Source organism: Salvelinus namaycush, unplaced genomic scaffold (assembly GCF_016432855.1).
Source record: "Salvelinus namaycush isolate Seneca unplaced genomic scaffold, SaNama_1.0 Scaffold676, whole genome shotgun sequence".
NCBI lineage: Eukaryota > Metazoa > Chordata > Actinopteri > Salmoniformes > Salmonidae > Salvelinus > Salvelinus namaycush.
The window spans coordinates 85,102-99,305 of record NW_024061393.1 but is presented as its reverse complement, the minus strand read 5'-3'; the positions used below and the strand labels follow the sequence as shown (position 1 = coordinate 99,305).

Genomic DNA, 14,204 nt, shown 5'->3' with positions numbered 1-14,204 from the left:
GGAAATATATTTCACCAGTCATGCTTATGTTTATAGGTTAATTTGCATAATTTAGTGGAATTAAATTTAGTTAGCCCGGTTAGCCAATGTGCGGGCCTATCTGCATTGTGTCCCGCCACCCACCACCCGCCAACCCCTCTTTTACGCTACTGCTACTCTGTTCATCATATATGCATAGTCACTTTAACAATATCTACATGTACATACTACCTCAATCAGCCCGACTAACCGGTGTCTGTATATAGCCTCGCTACTTTTATAGCATCACTACTGTATATAGCCTGTCTTTTTACCGTTTTATTTCTTTACTTACCTATTGTTCACCTAACACATTTTCTGCACTATTGGTTAGAGCCTGTAAGTAAGCATTTCACTGTAAGGTGTACTACACCTGTTGTATTCGGCGCACGTGACATAAACGTTGATTTGATTAGTCGTTATGTATCCTATAACACACAGCATACATATAGACTGTCTGCTGCTGCACCTCCTCACACAGCTCCTGTGGCTGCTGCACCTCACACAGCTCCTGTGGCTGCTCTTCCTCTCACAGCTCCTGCTGCTGCACCTCCTCTCACAGCTCCTGCTGCTGCACCTCCTCTCACAGCTCCTGTGGCTGCTCTTCCTCACACAGCTCCTGTGGCTGCTCTTCCTCTCACAGCTCCTGCTGCTGCACCTCCTCTCACAGCTCCTGCTGCTGCACCTCCTCTCACAGCTCCTGCTGCTGCACCTCCTCTCACAGCTCCTGCTGCTGCACCTCCTCTCACAGCTCCTGTGGCTGCTGCACCTCACACAGCTCCTGTGGCTGCTCTTCCTCTCACAGCTCCTGCTGCTGCACCTCCTCTCACAGCTCCTGCTGCTGCACCTCCTCTCACAGCTCCTGCTGCTGCACCTCCTCTCACAGCTCCTGTGGCTGCTCTTCCTCACACAGCTCCTGTGGCTGCTGGAGTGAAACATGCTTTTAGAAGCCCAATCATTGCACAACATTTCTAAATGCAATCATGTGTTAAAAACAGTCTTGATGACCACGATTTAAAAAGAGCTCCTATTTTTGTACTTTTCAACTGGTAATCGAAGCGTGTTTCACATTCACCATTCATGTGCATATAGGCAACAGTAGGCAGGCCTTAGCATGTCACACCACTTGGCAATGAGCTGGAGGCAGTGTGCATTTTGAAAACATACTTCATTGTTTGAAACCTGAACGTTTTACTTCATATTATGAGGCATGTCTTAAATGATTTGATACTTTGAAGCAATTTATGTTAGGCTAAAGGCTTCAATTGAAACCAGTATGGTTTCTCTCATGTTCTATTGGTTTTCAAATCAACTTCAAACCTAGTCATATTAGCAAGCCATGCTAGTCGATGATAATCCTAGTCATATTAGCAAGCCATGCTAGTCGATGATAATCCTAGTCATATTAGCATTAGCAAGCCATGCTAGTTGTTGCATCTTTAGATCTCCCCTCTTTCTACATTTCTAACATGTCTTCTGTGGCATGATACCACTCATGTGCAGTGTGCTTTCGACAACAGTGTTTTCCCGCTAATTACGGAAGGAGCGGTCACGCGCAGCTTACTGCCTTGTGCACATTGTTGCACTTATGTGAATGAATAATAGTTGATCAACGTTTTAAGCTAAACATTCTGATCTATTGCATTAGACTCATTGCTTTTTCAAGTTGTTTGTTTTATGTAGCCTCGGCCTACTGGGATCTGTCGGGATCTGTCATCCCAGAGTCTGTTTGGTTAGCCTATTTCTCGGACAGAACGACAAGCTGACCAATAGAATAGGCACACTTTTTTTTACTATGGTGGCTAGTACAGGGCTTGACATTAATGCTTGTCCTCTTGTCCACTATGAGGATAGTACAGGGCTCGACATTAACGCTTGTCCTCTTGTCCACTATGGGGATAGTACAGGGCTCGACATTAACGCTTGTCCTCTTGTCCACTATGGGGATAGTACAGGGCTCGACATTAACGCTTGTCCTCTTGTCCACCATGGGGATAGTACAGGGCTCAACATTAACGCTTGTCCACTATGGGGATAGTACAGGGCTCGACATTAACGCTTGTCCACTATGGGGGATAGTACAGGGCTCGACATTAACGCTTGTCCACTATGGGGGATAGTACAGGGCTCGACATTAACGCTTGTCCACTATGGGGGATAGTACAGGGCTCGACATTAACGCTTGTCCACTATGGGGGATAGTACAGGGCTCGACATTAACGCTTGTCCACTATGGGGGATAGTACAGGGCTCGACATTAACGCTTGTCCACTATGGGGGATAGTACAGGGCTCGACATTAACGCTTGTCCACTATGGGGATAGTACAGGGCTCAACATTAACGCTTGTCCACTATGGGGGATAGTACAGGGCTCGACATTAACGCTTGTCCACTATGGGGATAGTACAGGGCTCGACATTAACGCTTGTCCTCTTGTCCACTATGGGGGATAGTACAGGGCTCGACATTAACGCTTGTCCTCTTGTCCACTATGGGGGATAGTACAGGGCTCGACATTAACACTTGTCCACTATGGGGATAGTACAGGGCTCGACATTAACGCTTGTCCTCTTGTCCACTATGGGGGATAGTACAGGGCTCGACATTAACACTTGTCCACTATGGGGATAGTACAGGGCTCGACTTTAACGCTTGTCCTCTTGTCCACTATGGGGATAGTACAGGGCTCGACATTAACGCTTGTCCTCTTGTCCACCATGGGGATAGTACAGGGCTCAACATTAACGCTTGTCCACTATGGGGGTAGTACAGGGCTCGACATTAACTCTTGTCCACTATGGGGATAGTACAGGGCTCGACATTAACGCTTGTCCACTATGGGGGATAGTACAGGGCTCGACATTAACGCTTGTCCACTATGGGGGATAGTACAGGGCTCGACATTAACGCTTGTCCACTATGGGGGATAGTACAGGGCTCGACATTAACGCTTGTCCACTATGGGGGATAGTACAGGGCTCGACATTAACGCTTGTCCACTATGGGGGATAGTACAGGGCTCGACATTAACGCTTGTCCTTTTGTCCACTATGGGGGATAGTACAGGGCTCAACATTAACGCTTGTCCACTATGGGGATAGTACAGGGCTCAACATTAACGCTTGTCCTCTTGTCCACTATGGGGGATAGTACAGGGCTCGACATTAACGCTTGTCCACTATGGGGATAGTACAGGGCTCGACATTAACGCTTGTCCTCTTGTCCACTATGGGGGATAGTACAGGGCTCGACATTAACGCTTGTCCTCTTGTCCACTATGGGGGTAGTACAGGGCTCGACATTAACGCTTGTCCTCTTGTCCACTATGGGGGTAGTACAGGGCTCAACATTAACGCTTGTCCTCTTGTCCACTATGGGTATAGTACTGGGCTCGACATTAATGCTTGTCCACTATGGGGATAGTACAGGGCTCGACATTAACGCTTGTCCACTATGGGGATAGTACAGGGCTCGACATTAACGCTTGTCCACTATGGGGGATAGTACAGGGCTCGACATTAACGCTTGTCCTCTTGTCCACTATGGGGATAGTACAGGGCTCAACATTAACGCTTGTCCACTATGGGGATAGTACAGGGCTCGACATTAACGCTTGTCCACTATGGGGATAGTACAGGGCTCGACATTAACTCTTGTCCACTATGGGGATAGTACAGGGCTCCACATTAACGCTTGTCCACTATGGGGGTAGTACAGGGCTCAACATTAACGCTTGTCCACTATGGGGATAGTACAGGGCTCCACATTAACGCTTGTCCTCTTGTCCATTATGGGGGTAGTACAGGGCTCAACATTAACGCTTGTCCACTATGGGGATAGTACAGGGCTCGACATTAACACTTGTCCACTATGGGGATAGTACAGGGCTCGACATTAACGCTTGTCCACTATGGGGATAGTACAGGGCTCCACATTAACGCTTGTCTTCTAATCCTGGACAAGAAAAAAAAATAAGTCTGACATTGTTTTAAGTTGTCAACGACCCCTCTGACCACATACTGACCACCACCCCATTGACCACATCCTCTCTATAGATGTCCCGGTATTTGTGTATTTACTCTTGAGATTGCGTGTGTAGTCAGCGTTACATACACTAAATAATGTGTGTGAAATTAGTTTTACGATGGCGCCGGAAGATATGGCCGCCGGAAGATGAGATTCTAACCAATTGTGCTATTGTGTGTGTGTTCGCGTTATTTGTAATTTATACATTGTACATAATGTTTCTGCCACAGTCAGAGATTCTGGAAATCAGCATAGCGGTTACTCACCTCGTACCAGATGAAGATTTTTTTTTAACGAGTCGGACGTGAAGGATTTACTTCAGACACTCGACAAGGCTCAAATCCCCGTCATTCGCATGAAGAAGAGACGGAGATATCGGGTATGTAGGTTCGGGGTGCCTTGTAAGGATCTGACGGCTAGTGAGTAATCCCCCTCTACCATCAGTCCTATTAGCCAACGTGCTTCGATCAAGACTATCCTACCAACGGGACATTAAACTGTAATATCTTGTTTCACTGAGTTGTGGCTGAACAATGACACGGATAACATACAGCTGGCTGGGTTTTTGGTCCATCGGCAAGATAGAGCAGCTGCCTCCGGTGAGACAAGTGGTGTGTCTTTGTAAATAACAGCTAGTGCACAAAATATAATATTAAGGGAGTCTCAGTGTTTAGCTTGCCTGAGGTAGAGTATCTCATGATAAGCTGTAGACCACACTATTTAACAAGAGTTTTCATCTATATTATTCGTAGCCGTCTATTTACCACCACAAAACGATGCTGGCACCAATATGGCACTCAATGAGCTGTATTAGGCCATAAGCAAACAGGAAAATGCTCATCCAGAGGAGGTGCCCCTAGTGTCCGGGGACTTTAATGCAGGCAAACTTACATAATTTTACCTAATTTCTACCAGTGTTGACCTGCCTAGTTAACCTCACTAGGGTATGTGGGACGGTAGCGTCCCACCTTGTCAACAGCCAGTGAAACTGCAGGGCGCCAAATTCAAAACAGAAATCCCATAATTAAAATTCCTCAAACATACAAGTATTTTACACCATTTTAAAGATACACTTGTTGCAAATCCAGCCACAGTGTCCAATTTCAAAAAGGCTTTACGACGAAAGCACACCACATGATTTTGTTTACAGCAACGACCTGGGGAATAGTTACAGGGGAGAGGAGGGGGATGAATGAGCCAATTGTAAACTGGGGATTATTAGGTGACCGTGATGGTTTGATGGCCAGATTGGGAATTTAGCCAGGACACTGCGGTTAACACCCCTACTCTTACGACAAGTGCCATGGGATCTTTAATGACCTCAGTCAGGACAACCTGACAACTCAACTACTTGTTACTCTTATTTCTTAATCGTATTTTTATACTGCGTTGTTGGATAGGTAAGTAAGCATTGCACTAAGGTCTACAGCTGTTGTTTTCGGTGCGTGTGACAAAATTTGAATGGATCATTATCATACACTCGTTCCAATTTATCCCAATGGTGTTCGATGGGCTTGAGTTCAGCGCTCTGTGCTGGCCAGTCAAGTCCTTTCACACCGATCTCGCCAAACCATTTAGATTTTTTTGTGCCTTTTCACACCGCCTGATAAAGAGGTCCTGGATGGCAGAGAGCTCGGCCCCAGTGATATACTGTCCGCACAACCCTCTGTAGCTCCATTTGATCAAAGGCGGTGCTATTGTCAGTGGTACAGCTGTATAACCTTTTCAGGATTTGACGGCCCGAAGGCAGTGTTTCACCGCCTTCACGACTGTGTGTGTGTTTGGACCATTTTTAAGTCAAGTCATTTGGACACCGAGGAACTTGAAGCTCTCGATATGCTCCACCGCCGCCCCTTTCGACATTGATGGGGCGTGCTGTCACTTCCTGGTTTCTGAAATTTAAATATTTTCTGCTGTTTTGAAGCTGATGTACAAAACAGAACAGAATGGATCTAACGCTTATTAGACTTGCTTTAAATTAGAATGAAACATCTACACTGAGTGTAAAAAAAAAAAAAATATGAAGAAAAGCTTCCTAATTTTGAGTTGCACCCCATTTTGCCCTCAGAACAGCCTCAATTTGTCAGGGCATGTACTCTACAAGCATTCCACAGGGATGCTGGCCCATGTTGACTGCAATACTTCCCACAGTTGTGTCAAGTTGGCTGGATGTCCTTTGGGTGATGAACCATTTTTATTTAAAAAAAATTTATTTCATCTTTATTTAACCAGGTAGGCCAGTTGAGAACAAGTTCTCATTTACAACTGCGACCTGGCCAAGATAAAGCAAAGCAGTGCGACAACAACAACAACACAGAGTTACAGATAAACAAACATTGTCAATAACACAAAATAGAAGAAATCTATGTACAATGTGTGCAAATGAAGGCAATAAACAGGCCCTAGAGGAGAAAATAATTACAATTGAGCATTAATACTGGAGTGATGTGCAGATGATGATGTGCAAGTAGAGATACTAGGGTGCAAAAGAGCAAGAGGGTAAGTAATAATATGGGGATGAGGTAGTTGGGTGTGATATTTACAGATGGGCTGTGTACAGGTGCAGTGATCGGTAAACTGCTCTGACAGCTGATGCTTAAAGTTAGAGAGGGAGATATGAGTCTCCAGCTTCAGTGATTTTTGCAATTCGTTCCAGTCATTGGCAGCAGAGAACTGGAAGGAAAGGCGGCCAAAGTAAGTGTTGGCTTTGGGGGTGACCAGTGAAATATACCTGCTGGAGCGCGTGCTACGGGTGGGTGTTGCTATGGTGACCAGTGAGCTGAGATAAGGTGGGGCTTTACCTAGCAAAGACTTATAGATGCACATGGGAAACTGTTGAGCTTGAAAAGTTCTTAACACAAACTGGTGCGCCTGGCTAGGGCTGTTACAGTGACCGTGTTACCGACACACCCGCGGTCACGAGTCATAACCACAGTCAAAAAAATGTTGTCACGGTAACTAGGCTTCTCCAAACCTTATTGTTGATGGTCTTTAGTTGCCTACCAAAACGTGTTACCTGTCCCTCTGACATCAATGCAAATGTAATCGAAACTCTGATAAACACTTCATGATTGCTCATGTTGCGTAACATTTCAATAGGCTGTGAGAAAATGTGTGATTAAATCGTTTTGATGGCCTCTATTAAAAAGAGGATCCCATCAGATGTATTTCTCAACTTTTTTTATTTTTTATTATTTTTTTTTATTTTTTTTTTTGGGGTGGATCAGCTTAATATTGCGGAAAGAATGTTGCTTCCAATGTAATTGTCTGCATCATTTCCAATCCCCCATATTTTTTTGGGTAAATATATATATCCATTCACGTATGCATACATATATACATATATACATACACATACCTATATAGACATACATACTTTTTTTAAAGAATATACCTTTATTATTATTCCCCGCAACCCTACCACCGCTCCCCCAATTGGAGTAAACTAATAAACACTTCTGCTTTTACCTTCAATTTATACATCTTATACCTATTTTACAGACAGACTACTTTATAATAGTTCTCTCTTGTTTGTTCTTAGTCCTTCCTCTATTTCTGTTGTCCATCCAGTTTGATTTCCACTTGTAACTGTGCTATTTCACAAAAGCTCCGCACCTATACACATTTCACAGATCCCGTATGCCCTACATTGTTTATCTTGTTATTAGTCCCACCCTTCAGTTCCACTCAACCCTTCCCATCTATCTTCCAACATCATCCATTTCGGATTTTTATTTGCCATATATTTTTCAACTGTGCTGTGATGCTTCACAAAAGATTTGAACCTTCCTATTCTCATAGCTTCTACAGATTGTAAATTAAAAATAAACATTTTTGCTAAAATAATTATTATATTATTGATTGATTGACTATGGCTTTTCAAATCCCCCAGTATTGCTATCTGTAGTGTTAGTTCTAGGCAAATGTTGCAATTCTTCAGCCATTCCTGGACCTGTGACCAAAAACGAGCTACATATGGACAATACCAAAATAAATGATCTAATGACTCTGCCTCCTCACAACAGAATCTGCAGAGCTGGGAAGATTGTATACCCCATATATATAACATTCTATTAGTTGCAAGAATTTTGTACAATAATTTAAATTGAAAAATTCGAAGTTTTGAATCCGGCGTTGTTTTGCGTATCAATTCATACACCATGTGCCATGGAATGGGTACATCGAACATCTCTTCCCAACTATTTTGCAATTTATATGGCACAGCTGTCAGTTTTTTGGTCCTTAAATGAAATTGGTATATGTTTTTATTTATCACACTTTTCTTTAACCATTTATGTTCTTTAATACAGGGCCGACATACAAGTTCCTTACTTTTTTCCCCTTCTACTTGCCTCTTCCATTTTTGTGGTAATGCTGCAATTAATTGGTTGTAATTTTGGGTAGAGCAGACATTTCCATATGTCTGTGTTAGCTGCATGTGTGACAACTCCACCAGTCCTATTTATGATATCATTCACAAAAATTATACCTTTTTTAAACATTTCTTCGATAAATACAGTTTTTTTATCAATTACTATATTTGAATTTAACCACAATATTTGTTGTACTATTTGTTCCGTCCTTTCAGGTGGATTAAACTGAAATTGCAACCAACTTTCTAAGGCTTGTTTAAAAATAAGGATATTTTGGAGATTATTTCCTTTTCAAACAACCGAAAGTGAGCAGGTGTAATCTGAATAAAGGGAAAAAGGCCCTTCTTGAACATAGGATGAGACATTCGTACCAATTTACTAGAGAACCAGTTTGGATTTAAGTATAACTTTTGTATGACTGATGCCTTTAGTGAGAGGTCTAATGCTTTAATATTTAATAATTTCTGCCCTCCGAATTCATATTCGTTATATAAATAGGCCCTTTTAATTTTATCTGGCTTGCCGTTCCAAATAAAATGGAATATTTTTTGTTCATATAATTTAAAAAGCAGGTCACTAGGTGTAGGCAAAACCATAAGCAAATAGGTAAACTGTGATATGACTAAAGAGTTAATCAGGGTGATTTTTCCACAAATAGACAAGTATTTTCCTTTCCATGGTAGCAAGATCTTATCTATTTTTGCTAACTTTCTATAAAAATTTATTGGAGTGAGATCATTTCTTTCTTTTGGGATTTTTATACCGAGTATGTCCACATCTCCGTCAGACCATTTAATTGGTAAACTACATGGCAATATAAAATGTGTATTTTTTAGTGATCCAATACGTAATATGGTACATTTATCATAATTTGGTTTTAATCCAGAGAGGATAGCAAAGGTATCTAGATCCTCTATGAGGCCGTGGAGAGACTCTAGTTGTGGTTTTAAAAGAAAACATGAATCATCAGCGTACAATGACACCTTAGTTTTTAAGCCACGGATTTCTAATCCATTAATATTAATGTTTGATCTAATTTTAACAGCTAACATTTCGATGGCAATAATAAATAGATATGCCGATAGTGGACAACCTTGTTTTACTCCTCTAGATAGTTTAAAACTTTCTGAGATGTAGCCATTATTTACTATTTTACACCTAGGGTTACTATACATAATTTTAACCCATTTTATAAGAGATTCCCCAAAATTGAAATATTCTAGGCATTTATATATAAACTCCAGTCGTACTTTATCAAAAGCCTTTTCAAAATCAGCTATGAAAACCAGACCTGGTGTCCCCGATATTTCATAGTGTTCTATTGTTTCCAGTACTTGCCTTATATTATCTCCAATGTATCGTCCATGTAAAAAACCTGTCTGATTAGGATGAATAATATCTGACAACTTTTTTTATTCTATGCGCCAAGCATTTTGCTAGGATTTTTGCATCACAACACTGAAGTGTAAGAGGTCTCCAATTTTTTAATTGGACTGGATCTTTATATATACCACTTGGGTCCTGTTTCAGTAATAACGATATCAGACCTTCTTGTTGCGTGTCTGATAATCTACCATTTATATAGGAGTGGTTAAAACAAGCTAATAATGGTCCTTTGAGTATATCAAAAAAAGTTTTGTATACTTCCACTGGTATGCCATCCAGCCCTGGAGTTTTCCCATCCTTAAAGGCCCCAATTGCATCAAGCAGTTCCTCCTCTGTAATTTGGCCTTCACATGAGTCTTTCTGTACAGATGTTAATTTTACATTATTAATAGGAAAAAAATCCATACAATTAGTTTCAGTTAGTGGAGATGGAGGAGCCTGAAACGAAAACATATTCTTAAAGTACTTTACTTCCTCTTTCAAAATATCATTTGGTGAATCATGCGTGACTCCATCATTTGTAACAAGTTTTAATACGTTTTTTTTGGTAGCATTTCTATATTGAAGATTGAAAAAGAATTTGGTGCATTTTTCCCCATATTCCATCCAGTTCGCTTTATTTTTATAATATATTACACTGGATCTTTCTTGAATAAGTTCCTCCATTTCTTTTTGTTTTTCCTCTAACTTATTCTGTGCCTCTATGGTACCGTTTTTATTGCTATCTAACTGTACTGTTAGTCCTTCAATTTCCTTTGTTAATATGGACTCTTTTGATCTAAATTCCCTTTGTTTTATAGATGAGTACTGAATTGCATGGCCTCTAAAGGCACACTTAAAAGTGTCCCATACAATAAGGGGATCTGCTGTACCTATGTTATGTCTGAAAAAGTCAGTTATAAAATCTTCTGTCCTAGTTCTAAACAATTTATCATCTAGTAGACTTTGATTAAATTTCCAATATCCTCGCCCACGTGGAAATTCTGTAAGAGAAATATATATGCCAATTATGTGATGATCCGACCGCATTCTGTCCCCTATCAACACTTTTTTAACTTTTGGTGCCAGAGAGAATGGTATAAGAAAGTAGTCAAGACGACTAGCTTGATTCAGCCTCCGCCATGTATATCTCACTAAATCAGGGTATTTAAGTCTCCATATATCCACTAATTCCAATATCCATGACATTCATGATTTCCTTAAGTGCCTGAGGGTGATAGTTTGTAGTGTGATTTCCTTTCCGGTCTATAGAGGTATTTAAGACCGTATTAAAATCTCCCACTATAATAATAGAGTCTAGTGTTGCTTGTAGAGTTGATAAATTCTTATATATATTTTCAAAGAAGCTTGGATCATCATTATTCGGACCGTATAGGTTAACAAGCCATATTTGTTTATTGTCCAATAACATATTTAAAATAATCCATCTACCTTGAGGATCTGTTTGGACAATTTGCACATTTGGATCAAAATTATTGTTAATTAAAACCATCACCCCTTTTGAATTTCTTTGCCCATGGGAGAAATATATTTTGCCCCCCCAGTTCTTTTTCCACAAAACTTCATCTAAAACTGTTGAATGGGTTTCCTGTAAACAATAGATATTATAATCCTTCTCTTTTAGCCAGGTAAATACTGATCGTCTTTTCTTATTATCTGCTAAGCCATTACAATTGTAACTGGCTATACTTATTTCACCACTTACCATAATGACACACCTTTCATTCTTTTAATCAGAATATATTTTTGTAAACGTACTATTAAAAAGTAACATAATGATTGAGTGTCTATATAGTTGTACCATGATATTTGCATTTCTACTAAGTAAACCTCCAATTGGTCCCTACTATTCCACCCGCTAAAAGGCCTCATCTCGAGATGGCTTGTCATCCCAATGCCCGGTAGACCACCCTCAACCCCCTGTATCCCATAGCCCTGAACCGACTGGGATCCATTCTTTGAAAAGAGCATACAGTGCCATTTACCAAATTGAAGAAGATCAATTACCAAATGCATTTCCATTGCCCTCACCTCGATTTGTATTATATATATCTGTGGATCATCCTCTATTGTCCCTAACATCTTTTACTTCTTCCTTCGCAACAGTTGTGGGATACACACATACACCCACACACACTCAGCCCTTACCCCCACACAACCATAAGCTCACTTTCTCAACAATTGCACCATCCCAGAGCCCAACTCAAGATGGGTCATGATTTACAAATGCACTTGCAGTTGCAGCTGCATGAGAAGGCCTGCAAGACCGCACAAAAAATTAGCAAAAATTGAGAGATTTATTTACCATTGTCATATCCTAGATAATGGAGGTCAAATGTACACCTTATTCCTGAAACACCCACAATACGGCCACCCGTCATGACCATGTCCCCACGCATCTCCATGCAGTCCGACTTTGATTTTGTGCCGCCAGGGCCACAATAATATACCCCCTCTCTGAATGTCCGAGTGTGACCCCCTCCCCATGGGTTACTGCAGCTAGTGTTGCCAGCACTGCCACTGCCTGGGTGGGGGCACCCCACCGGAATCCCCACCGGCTAGGTACAAGGTCGTCAAGGTTCTCATTAGCAGCTTTGAGAATTTCCTTGTATATTATGCTCTCCCTTTATGGGGCTTTGGCTTTGCAGGACCAACCCTGCCAAGCAGGCTCAGAATCTTGAGGGGGCAGTGCTGCTCTTGGTCTCTGACCTCATTTTAGCTGCATACAGACCGCTTACAGCGGGCACATAAAACAGTTAGGGACTTCTCCTTAGTATCTGGGTCATTCAGGTGGGTGTCTAGGGTATAGGGCCATGGACCGTACCATTAAAATAGGATAATAAATAATTAGATATAATTTATTTTAAAAATGTAGTTCCCCATGATAGGACAATAAATAAATAAGACGTATAATTCATTATAAAAGTATATCCATCATCTTAACAACATTGAAAGCCCTCTCATACCCGGCTCACAGCAATACATTGGCTCTGGGATATGCAACCATTTCATTACTCACTCACTCAACTTTCCAAACATAACAAATAAAATAAAAAATAAACACAAACCATACCATCCACACATACTGTGCCTTCTGTTTACTTAGTTTTTATCTTCACTATGTTGAATTAGTGCTTGTGTGTTCAATTAGTTATATGTGAAGATTTATAGAAAAGCTATATTTTTTTATTGTATTGTTACAATCAGTAACCGGGCTTGAATTGTGTTTATTTCCCTCGTCTATGAGAACTTTGTAATTTTTAAAATAACCATGGAGTAGTCTTTGTGTCTCTGAACAACTGGTTATCAATATATAGTTTATCCACGACGAGAGCTACTCGTTTCGCTTTTAATCTATTTTCTTTGAAAATTGGATACAGAACTTTGCGCCGTTCTGCAATTTCCTTCGGAAACTCATACCACCCTCATGGAGTCTGTTTCTGACCGTTTGAGCAGACACATGCACATTTGTGGCCTGCTGGAGGTCATTTTGCAGGGCGCTGGCAGTGCACCTCCTTGCACAAAGGCGGAGGTAGCGGTCCTGCTGCTGGGTTGTTGCCCTCCTACGGCCTCCTCCACGTCTCCTGATGTACTGGCCTGTCTCCTGGTAGCGCCTCCATGCTCTGGACACTACGCTGACAGACACAGCAAACCTTTTTGCCACAGCTCGCATTGATGTGCCATCCTGGATGAACTGCACTACCTGAGCCACTTGTGTGGGTTGTAGACTCCGTCTCATGCTACCACTAGAGTGAGAGCACCGCCAGCATTCAAAAGTGACCAAAACATCAGCCAGGAAGCATAGGAACTGAGAAGTGGTCTGTGGTCACCACCTGCAGAATCACTCCTTTTTTGGGGGTGTCTTGCTAATTGCCTATAATTTCCACCTTTTGTCTATTCCATTTGCACAACAGCATGTGAAATTTATTGTCAATCAGTGTTGCTTCCTAAGTGGACAGTTTGATTTCACAGAAGTGTGATTGACTTGGAGTTACATTGTGTTGTTTAAGTGTTCCCTTTATTTTTTTGAGCAGTGTATTATATTCAGCCCAATGTTATTATATTATATTCAGCCCAATGTTATTATATTATATTCAGCCCAATGGTACAAAGGCCCCTTTGGCTGCAAAAGGCATGGCTTTTTTTTTTAGGTGGCACTACGGCCGTACAAGGGGGATGCCGCCGAGAAATTCAAGGCCTGGCGAGAATGTTATCAAGTGCTTGTTAAATTTGTGAATGAGCGGCTGGTGAAGTGTGTGCAGCTTCCACAAGAAACAACAGAGCTCATGCCTTTCATGCAACTTTAAAAAAAATCATCATTAGTTGTATCATGGAGCCTTAGAATGTATTAAAAATCTAAATAACCCAATGTTTGTATCATGGCTATACAGTAATTGTAA

At 41.3% G+C, this 14,204-nt stretch overlaps 1 protein-coding gene across 1 annotated transcript in view; it reads left to right on the top strand.

Moving 5' to 3' along the window:
• The window catches only part of LOC120042406 (ras-related protein Rab-10), a 51,667-nt gene that overhangs the window by 7,184 nt on the left and 30,279 nt on the right, over positions 1-14,204 (top strand). The window lies entirely within an intron of this gene.